The sequence below is a fragment of the Pan troglodytes genome, chromosome 13 (assembly GCF_028858775.2).
Source record: "Pan troglodytes isolate AG18354 chromosome 13, NHGRI_mPanTro3-v2.0_pri, whole genome shotgun sequence".
Lineage (NCBI taxonomy): Eukaryota > Metazoa > Chordata > Mammalia > Primates > Hominidae > Pan > Pan troglodytes.
In genome coordinates, this window is record NC_072411.2 from 91,404,743 (window position 1) to 91,418,106 (window position 13,364).

General features: G+C 36.5%; 1 protein-coding gene across 3 annotated transcripts in view; it reads right to left on the minus strand.

Moving 5' to 3' along the window:
• COL5A2 (collagen type V alpha 2 chain) overlaps nt 1–13,364 on the minus strand; it is a 408,452-nt gene that overhangs the window by 310,673 nt on the left and 84,415 nt on the right. For all 3 annotated transcript variants that reach the window (XM_063790630.1, XM_063790632.1, XM_063790631.1), the window contains 2 exons: nt 4,937–4,991; nt 3,018–3,087 (listed from right to left, as the gene is read on the minus strand). The gene's annotated coding sequence lies outside the window, so the exon portion shown is untranslated. The remainder of the gene's footprint in view (nt 1–3,017; nt 3,088–4,936; nt 4,992–13,364) is intronic.

The window sequence follows — 13,364 nt, forward strand, 5'->3', positions numbered from 1 at the left end:
TACCATAGTCCATAATTTGAATCAACCTTTAGATAAATTCTGAATTAGACAAAATTATTCTTTTTTCATAAGGACAGAAATTCTCTGGCACATTTTATATACAGAATTATATGTTAACTACAGTTCTTATTCTTAGTAACCTTAAATTTTAGTGAAAATCACTAGGAAGTAAGAAATCCTGAACTATAAGATATTAGTATTTTATATTTGAGAACATTCTACAGTTTTTAAAAATACTTTTGTCTATATCAAAACCTTTTTTAAATGAAAATGACCAGACATCCAAAATAATTTGGATGACTCATCATCAAAATAATTAAGATTTTAAATTACACAAAAAGTTCACCTACAAGCATTTATCCTATTTACATGTACTCAATTCTTTCATTTTTTTAAAAGTTTATCTGGATTACTTCTGAAAACTGAGACATTAGACAAAGCTAGTGGTTAGCTCCTCATTAACCATTTCATAACCTGAGAATATCAGGTGTTCATCTAAGTAAGAACCTTAAATTCATGGGTATTTTTGCTAATAACTCAGAAGGTTCAACTGTCTTTATTAAACTAACAACATTAAATTTGTCCAAAAAGTCACACAAAGGTTACTTGTGTTTTGGCTGGGTTTATAGTTTTATAACCTTCTGTGCCAAACCCTGACACCTCAAAATATCTAGCAGAGACAAATATAAAACCTAGACAAAAATGTATGCTGACAACTCCAAAGACATTTCTATTTCTATCTTAATAATTTTAAAGCCAGCTTGTTTATTAAAGAATTACTTAAATCATGTGAACTTGAAAATTGCTTGGACTTATTTACTTAATTTACGACCACTATTTATAAGCCAATTTAGTAGACACAACATATAACATAATAAATGTACGTACACATAAACACATTGAAATGTGTATACACACACATAAACAAAGATCCAATAGCTTTTATCTCAGAACTCCAGCCATAAGATAGCAATAAAAACTCACTGTTTTATGAACATGTTTACATGGCTAAACTTTGCCCCAAGAGGTAATCCAATGAAGGATATGAACCAGAATGTTGGACGAAACAGTTTCCATGGCAGTTTGAGTTTTAAAGGCCAAACCTTCCCAGACTCCAAAAAACTCTCGGGTCAAACAGCATCACAGAAGAACCTCATGTACTTACAGACCTGAACCTGCTTAGAATAGCAGCATAAAAGCCTGGATACACAGAACCCCATCCCACTTTCCTGTTCAATAGCAATGAGGCTTATGGAGATGCCAAACCGCTCCAGACACCAAAGAATATTGGGAAGTATACTGACACACACACATAAACAAACAATCACCAAAGCACAATCCACCTGCTGCAGCAACAAACAAGTCCCAAGAATATCTAAACTGAAACAGTCAGGATGCTTCCTCTCTCCATCGGTTGGGCTTGTTCATCCTGCAAATGGAAATTCTTTTGGAATTCCCCAAATTGAGAAGAGCACATCCCCCTGTCTGGTACCCACAAAAGACACTAACCTATCCAGACGCAGATGTCAAATATCAAAGGCTACTCTTCCTAGGCAATCAGGAATGTAGTTGGGGCTGGCAGCAGTGGGACCAAAGAAAGAGAGACCAAGACTCACCTCCGGCCAAAAATAGGCAGGTAGCTGCTTAGGAGGGCTTCTGAAACCCTTTTGGCCTGTAGCAGCCAAGCCACAAGCAATGTATGCCTGGTCAAGGAACCAAAATGTGTTACGGAAACACCAGCGGTTCAGACTAGGTCCCGCTACTCATCACACAAAAAGCCAATTTTCTAAGAGGAGTATTGCCTGGAAAAAGGCTTTATGCATGTGCTGCAAAAGGAATTAGGGAGGGGTAAGAAAGAGGAGTTGGTCAACAGGTAGCAGGAGGTCAGTTAGTCAATCACGACAGGTGAGAGGCTATGATTCAGTTCCCCTATATTGTTTGAGAGGCCTGATTATTGGTCTTACAATTTTAGATGTATAAGATAAGACAAATGTAGCTCCTCAAGTTTTAAGACTGAGAGGGTTAATTTCCAACATCAGTTCTATGGAACAATTGGGCCAGTTTCACCTTGGTATAAGTCAAGCAAGATCTATGTGGATGCAGCAGCTTTCCAGCAGGCAGCTGGACATAAAGATCTGGAGTTCATGGAAGTGGTCTAGGCTGAAGATATGGATTTAGGAGTCTTCAGAACATAAATAGTAGCAGAAGGCCTAAAGGTGGGCTAAAATAGGATCATGTGGGGGAGAAAATATAGCAAGAAGGTCACAAGACCAGGAGCAGAGCTCTGAAGACCACTGATATTTAAGATTCTACCTAAGGGATATGAGAAATAGCAGTAGGAGGAAAAGGAGGATAACTTATTAGAGAAGTATCTCAGGAAAAAAGGGAGAATTTTCAGGAAGGAAGGACTGATCAAACAGTATTAATTGCCATAGAAGTGGGTCAAGTCAAAATCATAAAAATATTTATTGGATTTGGCAATATGGAGGTTACTGGTGAACCCACTGGTTGTTCAAATAGAGAAGGGGCAAGAACCAGATTGTAGAGGTTAAATAGGGAAGACTTGAGAAAATAAGATAGTTAATGTAGCCCAATTTATGCAAGCACTCCCATGAATGGAAGGAGAGAAGAGTGACAGATCTAAGACAGTCAAAATGACATTAATACATTGACCTAAGTCATTATATTACATTACATTACTGCATATTAGTAAGTGTTAGTTGACTGAGTGTGAATGTATGAATAAATATTAATTATAAAGAAGTAATTGACTTTAATAGAAAGGTAACAAGTTCTCCAACACTCCTTTCCAACTTAAGTTCATCAGCATAGTACAATAATATAATGATGATTAGTTTAAAAAATCCTGGATTAGTTATTTCATTTATGCTCATTTCTTGCCAAATGCTAGCAAATGCTTGCAATGGATACATCTAAAATCATGAGCAACTATAGGCAGCTTGAGGCAAAGTAAAGAAAATTGGATTGGGGTCCACCTCAGGTTTCCAACCACTCACATGTATGATGTTGAGCAAGTCTCTTCATCTCTCCAGCTCTTAGTTTGCTTTCTGTTTAATGGAGTATGAGCTAAACAAGGATAGAAAATAGACAGCAAGTCATTTCAGTAATTGTAAAACCTAACTGGAACTCCAGGATAAGATCTTTTTGCAAGGAAAAATTACTATCAATGTTCATACCAATTTTTGCTTTGGTTACATTTGGAGCTATGTATACATTTCACAAGATATACTCCATATCAAGCCATCAAAATCGTCACATATATATGACATGCTAAAAGCCCAAATCAAAAAAGCATTTTTAAAATATAAATCAGAAACACAATGGAATTAATTTGTTATTTGCTTTTACTATTTTTAACATTACATATAATTTAAAATATATATGACTATGTACAGATATATTAGACAAGTTTAGAAAACAGAAACCAAATTGTTTCCAACAAACAGGATTTAATGGAAGAAACTGGTTTCACAGGTGTCAGAAGGTTGAATAAGTAAAGTCACATAAAGGTAACTCAGGAAGAAGCTACAATGCCTGAGGTTAGGGAAATAAATGGGAAAAGATGGGGATAACAGGAGGAGGGGCCACCAGACCTGGTGCTCTAAGGAAGAGGCTTGGGTTGGCTGCTGCTGGCTCTCTGAGGGAAATGTTCAGGCATTTCTGGAAGTGCCAACAGGAACTGGAGGCTGGAGCCACTTCCACAATGGAGGCCACCAACTAATGCTTAGGAGAACTGCCATTTTAGAGTTGAAGCCAGCAAGAATAAAACAAATTTTAAAACAGGAAGGAAGTCTTGTCTCCTCTTCCAATCCCCATTCCTCAATAACTTCAAGTCTCACTCCAATACTTTCAAAAAGCTGCCAAGGGAATCAGAGGTATGAAATCTGCAAAGTCACAGCCCTAGCATTACAAACTAGTGTCAAAAAAGGAGGACACGTTGCTGAGAGACAACAGGCAAATTACTTGCACAACTTTGCTTTTTAAGAAAAGTAAAGGTTAATTGCATTGTAGTTAATAGCACAAAAATTAACACTGAAGAAAGTATCTTGCAAAACATGAGAATTATGGGGACGCTTACATGAACAAATAAGCACATATAAGCAGAAAAGAGAAAGTTGTCCCATGATTAGGAACAGAAAGCAGAAAGAGGGAGGTAAGAAAAAAATATGGACTTCATGGAAAAGATTTATGTTAAAAAAGGAAAAATGACACTAATGTTAAAATACAATAATCATAATATTAAAAGTTCTATATAATTAAATTAGGTTTCAGGTATAAGAAATTGACCATTATATTGGTGCCACAAGTCATCATGAAATGTCTAAAATCTATGATTACTGGGCTTCTAGGCTCATGGCATTTGCTTTGTCAACAAGTGCCCCAGAGTTAAGATAGACCAATAGTGACATCTGCTGCCATGGACTTATTTTTAAAAGGGCCAGTCTTGACATTTTCAAGTTAAGATTCCTGCCAAACCACTGGGCTTCTGCTGTGATGAGTCAGCATTTCTGGAACTCCTGTTTGTCATCTGTGCTATTAGAAGATTTTCTAAGGCGAACACAGAACATGGGAAAATGAGAGAATGTTTGAAAATGTAACTAAAACAAACAAAAACAGTAGGGACAGAGGGAGTAAGTGACGAGACAGAAACTTCACATTGTCTTTTCACATCCTGTTTTTCCTTTGGCTAAGTAAGTCCCAATTAATCTTGCAGTTGTTAGCAAGCATAAGCATGTTTTCAGTGAAAAGAAGGATTAATTTAACTGTTGCCAGCTTCAGTGGATTCCAACCCAAAATTTACAGCATAATATTTAGACCAGAAAAAAAAATTAAAGTCCAACAATCAAAGGAGGGTATGTGGGAAATTTTTAGAGCAACCCTTGCTTAGGAAACCACTTCCTAGCTAAGTGTTTACCTTGATTATACCTCTTTCAACATCTGCTGACCTTCTGCTTCTTCCTTTTTCCTCTCTGAAAGGCAAGAGAACATAAGGTTTGAATCAAAAATATATTTTTCATATTTAAAAAAACATATTATCACCAGTGTAAAGTGGTCAGTGTGGCTCATTTATATGAACCCACAAATATTACCTCAGGAAAATCATGAGTTAATTTATTTGCTCTAGAAAAAAAATGGCAAATTATATGAATCTCTACCCCAGTTATGAAAGAAGATGAATAAAAGAGACAGATGTTTCAGCTGATGGAGAACTGAATTAAGAGTTCTGGATAGTACACATTCTAGTCATGAAATAAGATGAACAAAACAGACAGATGTTTCAGCTGATGGAGAACTGATGTAAGAGTTATGACTTCTAGTACAAGGTTCTGACCATGCCTCAATGTGTCATCTTGAGGAAATTACATAACTTCTCTGAGCCTTAGTTTTCTCTTCTGTAAAATGAAAGGATGAGGCTATAGAGGGATGAAAAAATGGGATGCAACTCATTTCCCTTCTTGGGTTAACTGGCAATAGTTGCCTATGAGTTAATTGCTGTAACTCATAAGCTGCATCCAGACTCCATGGAAAAGAGTGCTGACTAATTAGCAGGGTCTGCTGTGGACAACATAAATGTGAGCAGCTGCATGCACATCACACAGATATCAATTCACAAACAAGACAATTTATTACTTTTTCTTTAGCTGTAGATTCTGTTACCAGCCATCATTTTTAGTGCCTACTGTATTTTAGCTGTGCAAGATGCTCTAAGAACATTATTTCTAATCTTCACATTTTAAAGACAAGAAAACCAAGCCTCAGAAAAATTAAATAATTTTTTCAAAGCTGTATAACATAGCTGGACCCAATTACTAACATAATCTCCCAACATTCTCCATTATATATAAAAACTTCTCATATTTTGGATCACATCCCCTAGCCCTCTCAAAACACAAAAGCTATATTATAACATAATGTTGTCAGATGATTCCTTAATACATCTGTATACCTACCTAAAGAAAGGATAAAGGTTCAGACATGAAATTTGGCTGGCCTACATAAACATAAAGGGCAGGGGAGGAGTCTCAGGGCAAACATGGCTAAGAAAATGGTTTTTTCCAACAAACAAACTGAATGTATGCTGAAAATTAAAAGTGACAAAGGAAGGAACAATAACTAAAAGTCATGTTTAACTTTAAAGCAAATAGAATTCTACACAAATAAAATTAGAGGGATACCAAACCCAAGTTGAAAAGAACCATAAAAACAGGATACTGTGTATTGCCTCAATCTGGAAAGCATAGCTCACCTAATTGGTATAGCAATCTGGGGTGTAGCAGACACACATGGATGTTCAATAAACACTATTTGATGGTGATGGTTTATAAGTAATTCAGACAATGGATTCCTGTTGAAAAATATTTTTTGAAGCTTCTTTAATTTGATACAATATCTCGTAAATGTTTTAGGTTATGTTGTTCATGTTTATGTTTAGGTTTAGGTTTAGCTTATGTTGTTTAGGTCCAGGTAAAGTAGAAAACAAACACGTTAACTTTTTATTAGAACAAACTAACTCTTCTCATCAGATAATAGAATCCTCATAAGTTTTTAAAAGTAGCATCACAAAATTGGTCTATATTGACCAGTTACAAAATTACATACTGATGCTTTCAAAGTAAACACTTAGAAATTTACAATTGCCTTTGGAAAATTACTCAGCAATATGCATTAGTAAAAAAGCTTTAAGAAAACCAGATGCAAGAATGAACCCATGGCAGGAAAAAATGAGTGTTAGTGGTTAGATTGGATCTCATATCAAAGCACCTTGTGTTCCTGTAATTAACAGACCAATTTATTCATATTATAAACATTTATTCTTCACTTATCATGTACTCAGTACTCCAGCAGTCACCAAGAATATATTTATAAAATAAAACAGTCCTAACTTTGAGGAGTAGACATCTAATTAGAAACAGGCATATAAATAAATTAAAATACAAAGTGACAAGTAAATCAACTGGATTATATTTGACGTACATATGTATTACATGAAAGGGAAGTAATTAATTTTCTCTCATGTGATCAGGAAAGGATCAGAAAGATACAGAAGTACAGGAACAAAATGAAGGTCAATCTGTTTCTTAAGACACTATTAATTGACATGTTGTTTACATAATACTAAAATACTCAAAAATTTAAAACTTTAAGTCATAGACTTTTAGACAGGCCCCACTCATATATAAGAAAGCTCTAAAAAGAATACAGTCAATAACCACATGAAAAATAAAATGTATATAATTACATAAAGCAAAGTGTTGCACTATTTTTCATCCCTACTATTCCAAGCCAATATCATTCCAAGGTGTGAAGGCCCGTCATGATATCATGCACTAAGAAAGTCAACACAAGAAAGTCCTGCAGAGTGTTATTCCACATGGCTTTGTGACTAATTCTGTTTGTGGAATGAACTGAGCTGTGGTCATGGGTCACTTTCAGCCGGGCCAAGAGAATGTTTCCAGAGTGTAATTGTTCTGGGCATCAAGGCACTTTACAGCATGTTCCCAATGCCTTTTGATACTTTGTGGCCAGGAGACTGCTGAGAAAATATTATTCACCAGAATTAGACTGGACTAGTCAACCTCCCGGTTATTACATCTCCATGTCAACACAAGCCATGTCTGCAACCAAATTTACCAGATGTTTCTAATTTCTCTACCTTCTGAACTACAAGTTGAATTTTTTTTCTGACTTTGAAATATTTTAAACAAAGGACTTTCTGTGATGTCTCAGAAAAACTCACAAAATTAAAACCCTGGCTAATATCAGAATAAGAGTCCTGGCTCTTCTGCACTGCCACAGGATGGGATTTCTTGCTTCTCACTGCCTATGACATTTTCTCAATAGGGTTTTTACCGATAGGAGTCTCCTTCACTCTCTGGAGATTCCCATATGGCTAACATGTAGATAAACTTCACTAAATTCTGGAGTTAACTACACATCCTCTGTTGCTGTATTACCTAAAACAGATGCTATTTCAAATTAAGGCCTTAACATCTATACAAATCATCAACTCACATACCCTTTCAAAGCAACCATTGCATTTCTAGAACATCATCCAAAGATTGTACACGTATTCACAATGAAGTTTTTGCAAAGATATTCATTACTACTTTCTCAAGACCTGGAATTTGGAAACAACCTAAGTCTTTATTAGTAGGAAACCAGTATGATATTTTGTTCTATGCCCACATAAGGAATAATATTGAGACCTTAAAATGATTAGACAGTTCTCTAAATATATAATAACATCAAAAATCTCCATAATAATTGTTAGGTAAAAAACAAGATGAAGAACTAGGTTGATATGTGTGGGTGTGTATGTGTATATAAATAAACAGTCAATACTTACATATATATTGTAAATTTTGTGTCATTTTGAATTTTAATTTGCTGCTATGTGCAAGTATTGTTTATTCAAAAATAAATAAATTTGGGAGAAATAAAGTAAAATAAAAATAAACAAAAAGTGAGATTTTGAGGAAAACACACAGTAAATTAATGAAAAGGGGGCAGGACGGAAGGAAGAAAAAAGGAAGCAGAAACCTAGATTCCAAAACCATGGATGGATCTGTCTCCTTTTTATTCTAGTTATTATACTTTAAGTTCTGGAGTACATGTGCAGAATATGCAGGTTTGTTACATAGGTATACATGTGCCATGGTGGTTTGCTGCACCCATCAACCTGTCATCTACATTAGGTATCTCTCCTAATGCCATCCCTCCCCCAGCTCCCACCCTCAGACAGGCCTAGTGTGTGATGCTCCCCGCCCCCTGTGATCTCATTGTTCAACTCCCACTTATGAGTGAAAACATGCAGTGTTTGGTTTTCTGTTCTTGTGTTAGTTTGCTGAGAATGATGGTTTCCAGCATCATCCATTTCCCTGCAAAGGACATGAACTCATCCTTTTTTCAGGGTTCCATAGTATTCCATGGTGTATATGTGCCAAATTTTCCTTACCCAGTCTAAAACTGATGGGCATTTGGGTTGGTTCCAAGTCTTTGCTATTGTCAACAGTGCCGCAATGAACATACGTGTGCATGTGTCTTTATAGTAGAATGATTTATAATCCTTTGGGTATACACCCAGTAATGAGATTGCTGCGTCAAATGGTATTTCTAGTTCTAGATCCTTGAGGAATTGCCACACTGTCTTCCAAAATAGTTGAACTAATTTACACTCCCACCAGCAGTGTAAAATTGTACCAATTTCTCCACATCCTCTCCAGCATCTGTTGTTTCCTGACTTTTTAATGATCGCCATTCTAACTGGTGTGAGATGGTATCTCATTGTGATTTTGATTTGCATTTCTCTAATGACCAGTGATGGTAAGCTTTTTTTCGTATGTTTGTTGGCCGCATAAATGTCTTCTTTTGAGAAGAGTCTGTTCATATCCTTTGCCCACTTTTTGATGGGGTTGCTTTTTTCTTGTAAATGTGTTTAAGTTCTTTGTAGATTCTTAGCCCTTTGTCAGATGGATAGATTGCGAAAATTTTCTCTCATTCTGTAGGTTGCCTGTTCACTCTGATGATAGTTTCTTTTGCTGTGCAGAAGCTCTGTAGTTTAATTAGATCCCATTTGTCAATTTTGGCTTCTGTTGCCATTGCTTTTGGTGTTTTAGTCATGAAGTCTTTGCCCACGGCTATGTTCTGAATGGCACTGCCTAGGTTTTCTTCTGGGGTTTTTATAGTTTTAGGTCTTACGTTTAAGTCTTTAATCCATCTTGAGTTAATTTTTGTACAAGTTGTAAGGAAGGGGTCCAGTTTCAGTTTCTGGCATATGGCTAGCCAGTTTTCCCAACGCCATTTATTAAATAGGGAATCCTTTCCCCATTGCTTGTTTTTGTCATGTTTGTCAAAGATCAGATGGTTGTAGATGTGTGGTGCTATTTCTGAGGCCTCTGTTCTGTTCCATTGGTGTATATATCTGTGTTGGTACCAGTACCAAGGTGTTTTGGTTACTGTAGCCTTGTATTATAGTTCGAAGTCAGGTAGCGTGATGCCTCCAGCTTTGTTCTTTTTGCTTAGGAATGTCTTAGCTATGTGGGCTCTTTTTTGATTCCATATGAAATTTAAAGTAATTTTTTTCTAATTCTGTGAAGAAAGTCAATGGTAGCTTTATGGAGATAGCAAAGAATCTATAAATTACTTTGGGCAACGTGGCCATTTTCACAATATTGATTCTTCCTATCCATGAGCACGGAATGTTTTTCCATTTGTTTGTGTCCTCTCTTATTTCCTTGAGCAGTGGTTTGTAGTTCTCCTTGAAAAGGTCCTTCACATACCTTGTAAGTTGGATTCCTAGGTATTTTATTCTCTTTGTAGTAATTGTAAATGAGAGTTCACTCATGATTTGGCTTTCTGTTTGTCTGTTATTGGTGTATAGGAATGCTTGTGATTTCTGCACATTGATTTTGTATACTGAGACTGCTGAAGGTGCTTATCAGCTTAAGGAGATTTTGGGCTGAGGGGATGGGGTTTTCTAAATATACAATCATGTCATCTGCAAACAGAGACAATTGGACTTCCTCTTTTCCTATTTGAATACCGTTTTTTTCTTTCTATTGCCTGATTGCCCTAGCCAGAACTTCCAATACTATGTTGAATAGGAGTGGTGAGAGAGGGCAACCTTATCTTATGCCGGTTTTCAAAGGGAATGCTTCCAGTTTTTGCCCATTTAGTATGATATTGGCTGTGGGTTTGTCATAAATAGCTCTATTTTGAGATACGTTCCATCAATACCTAGTTTATTGACAGTTCTTAGAATGAAGCGATGTTGAATATTGTCAAAGGCCTTTTCTGCATCTATTGAGATAGATGTTTTTGTCATTGGTTCTGTTTAGGTGATGGATTAAGTTTATTGATTTGTGTATGTTGAACCAGCCTTGCATCCCAGGGATGACACCAACTTCCTCATTGTGGAAAAGCTTTTCGATGTGCTGCTTGATTTGGTTTGCCAGTATTTTATTGAGGATTTTCGCATCAATGTTCATCAGGGATATTGGCCTGAAATGTTCTTTTTCTGTTGTGTCTCTGCCAGGTTTTGCTATTAGGATGATGCTGGCCTCATAAAATCAGTCAGGGTGGATTCCCTCTTTTTCTATTGTTTGGAACAGTTTCTGAATGAGTGGTACCAGCTCCTCGTTTTACCTCTGGTAGAATTCAGCTGTGACTCCATCAGGTCCTGGACTTTTTTTGTTGGTAGGCTATTAATTACTGCCTCAATTTCAGAACTTGTTATTGGTCTGTTTAGGATTCAACTTCTTCCTGGTTTAGACTTCGAGGGTGTATGTGTCCAGGAATTTATCCATTTCTTCTAGATTTTCTAGTTTATTTGCATAGAGGTGTTTATAATATTCTCTGACGGTAGTTTGTATTTCTGTGAAATTGGTGGTGATAGCCCCTTTATCATTTTTTATTGTATCTATTTGATTCTTCTCTCTTTTCTGCTTTATTAGTCTTGCTGGCATTCTATCTATTTTGTTGATCTTTTCAAAAAACCAACTCCTGTATTCATTGATTTTTTGAAGGATTTTTTGTGTCTCTATCTCCTTCAGTTCTGCTCTGATCTTAGTTATTTCTTGTCTTCTGCTAGCTTTTGAATTTGTTTGTTCTTGCTTCTCTACTTCTTTTAATTGTGATGTTAGGGTGTCGATTTTAGATCTTTCCTGCTTTCTCTTGTGGGTATTTGGTGCTATAAATTTCCCTGTACACAATGCTTTAAATGTGTCCCAGAGATTCTGGTACATTGTATCTTTGTTCTCATTGGTTTCAAAGAACATCTCTATTTCTGCCTTCATTTCATTATTTACCTAGTAGTCATTCAGGAGCAGGTTGTTCAATTTCCATGTAGTTGCACAGTTTTGAGTGAGTTTCTTAATCCTAAATTCTAATTTGATTGCACTGTGGTCTGAGAGACTGTTTGTTATGATTTCCATTCTTTTGCGTTTGCTGAGGAGTGTTTTACTTCCAACCACGTGGTCAATTTTAGAATAAGTGTGATGTGGTGCTGAGAAGAATGTATATTCTGTTCGTTTGGGATGGAGAGTTCTGTAGATGTCTATTAGTTCTGCTTGGTCCAGAGTTGAGTTCAAGTCCTGAATATCCTTGTTAATTTTCTGCCTCGTTGATCTGTCTAATATTTACAGTGGGGTGTTAAAGTCTCCCACTATTATTTTGTGGGAGTCTAAGTCTCTTTGTAGGTCCCTAAGAACTTGCTTTATCAGTCTGGGTGCTCCTGTATTGGGTGCACATATACTTGGGATAGTTAGCTTTTCTTGTTGAATTGATCCCTTTACCATTATGTAATGCCCTTCTTTGTCTGTTTTGATCTTCGTTGGTTTAAAGTCTGTTTTATCAGAGACTAGGATTGCAACCCCTGCCTTTTCTTGCTTTCCATTTGCTTGTTAAATATTCCTCCTTCCCTTTATTTTGAGCCTGTGTATGTCTTGCACATGAGATGGGTCTCCTGAATATAGCACACTAATGGGTCTTGACTCTATCCAATTTGCCAGTCTGTGTCTTTTAAATGTGGCATTTAGCCTATTTACATTTAAGGTTAATATTGTTATGTGTGAATCTGATCCTGTCATTATGATGCTAGCTGGTTACTTTGCCCGTTACTTGATGCAGTTTCTTCATAGTGTCAATGGTCTTTACAATTTGGTATGTTTTTGCAGTGGCTGGTACCGGTTGTTCCTTTCCATGTTTAGTGTTTCCCTCAGGAGCTCTTGTAAGGCAGGCCTGGTGGTGACAAAATCTCTCAGCATTTGCTTGTGGGTAAGGGATTTTATTTCTCCTTCACTTATGAAGCTTAGTTTGGCTGGATATGAAATCCTGGGTTGAAAATTCTTTAAGAATGTTGAATATTGGTCCCCACTCTCTTCTGGCTTGTAGGGTTTCTGCAGAGAGATCCACTGTTAGTCTGATGGGGTTTCCTTTTTGGGTAACCTGACCTTTCTTTCTGGCTGCCCTTAACATTTTTTCCTTCATTTCCACCTTGGTGAATCTGAGAATTATGTGTCTTGGGGTTGCTCTTCTTGAGGAGTATCTTTGTGGTGTTCTCTGTATTTCCTGAATTTGAATGCTGGCCAGTCTTGCTAGGTTGGGGAACGTCTCCATTTTCCCCGTCACTTTCAGTTACACCAATCAAACGTAGATTTGGTCTTTTCACATAGTTCCATATTTCTTGGAGGCTTTGTTTGTTTCTCTTTATTCTTTTTTCTCTAATCTTGTCTTCTCGCTTTATTTCATTGAGTTGATCTTCAATCTCTGATATCCTTTCTTCCACTTGATCGATTCGGCTATCGATACTTGTGCATGCTTCATGAAGTTCTCATACTGCTTTT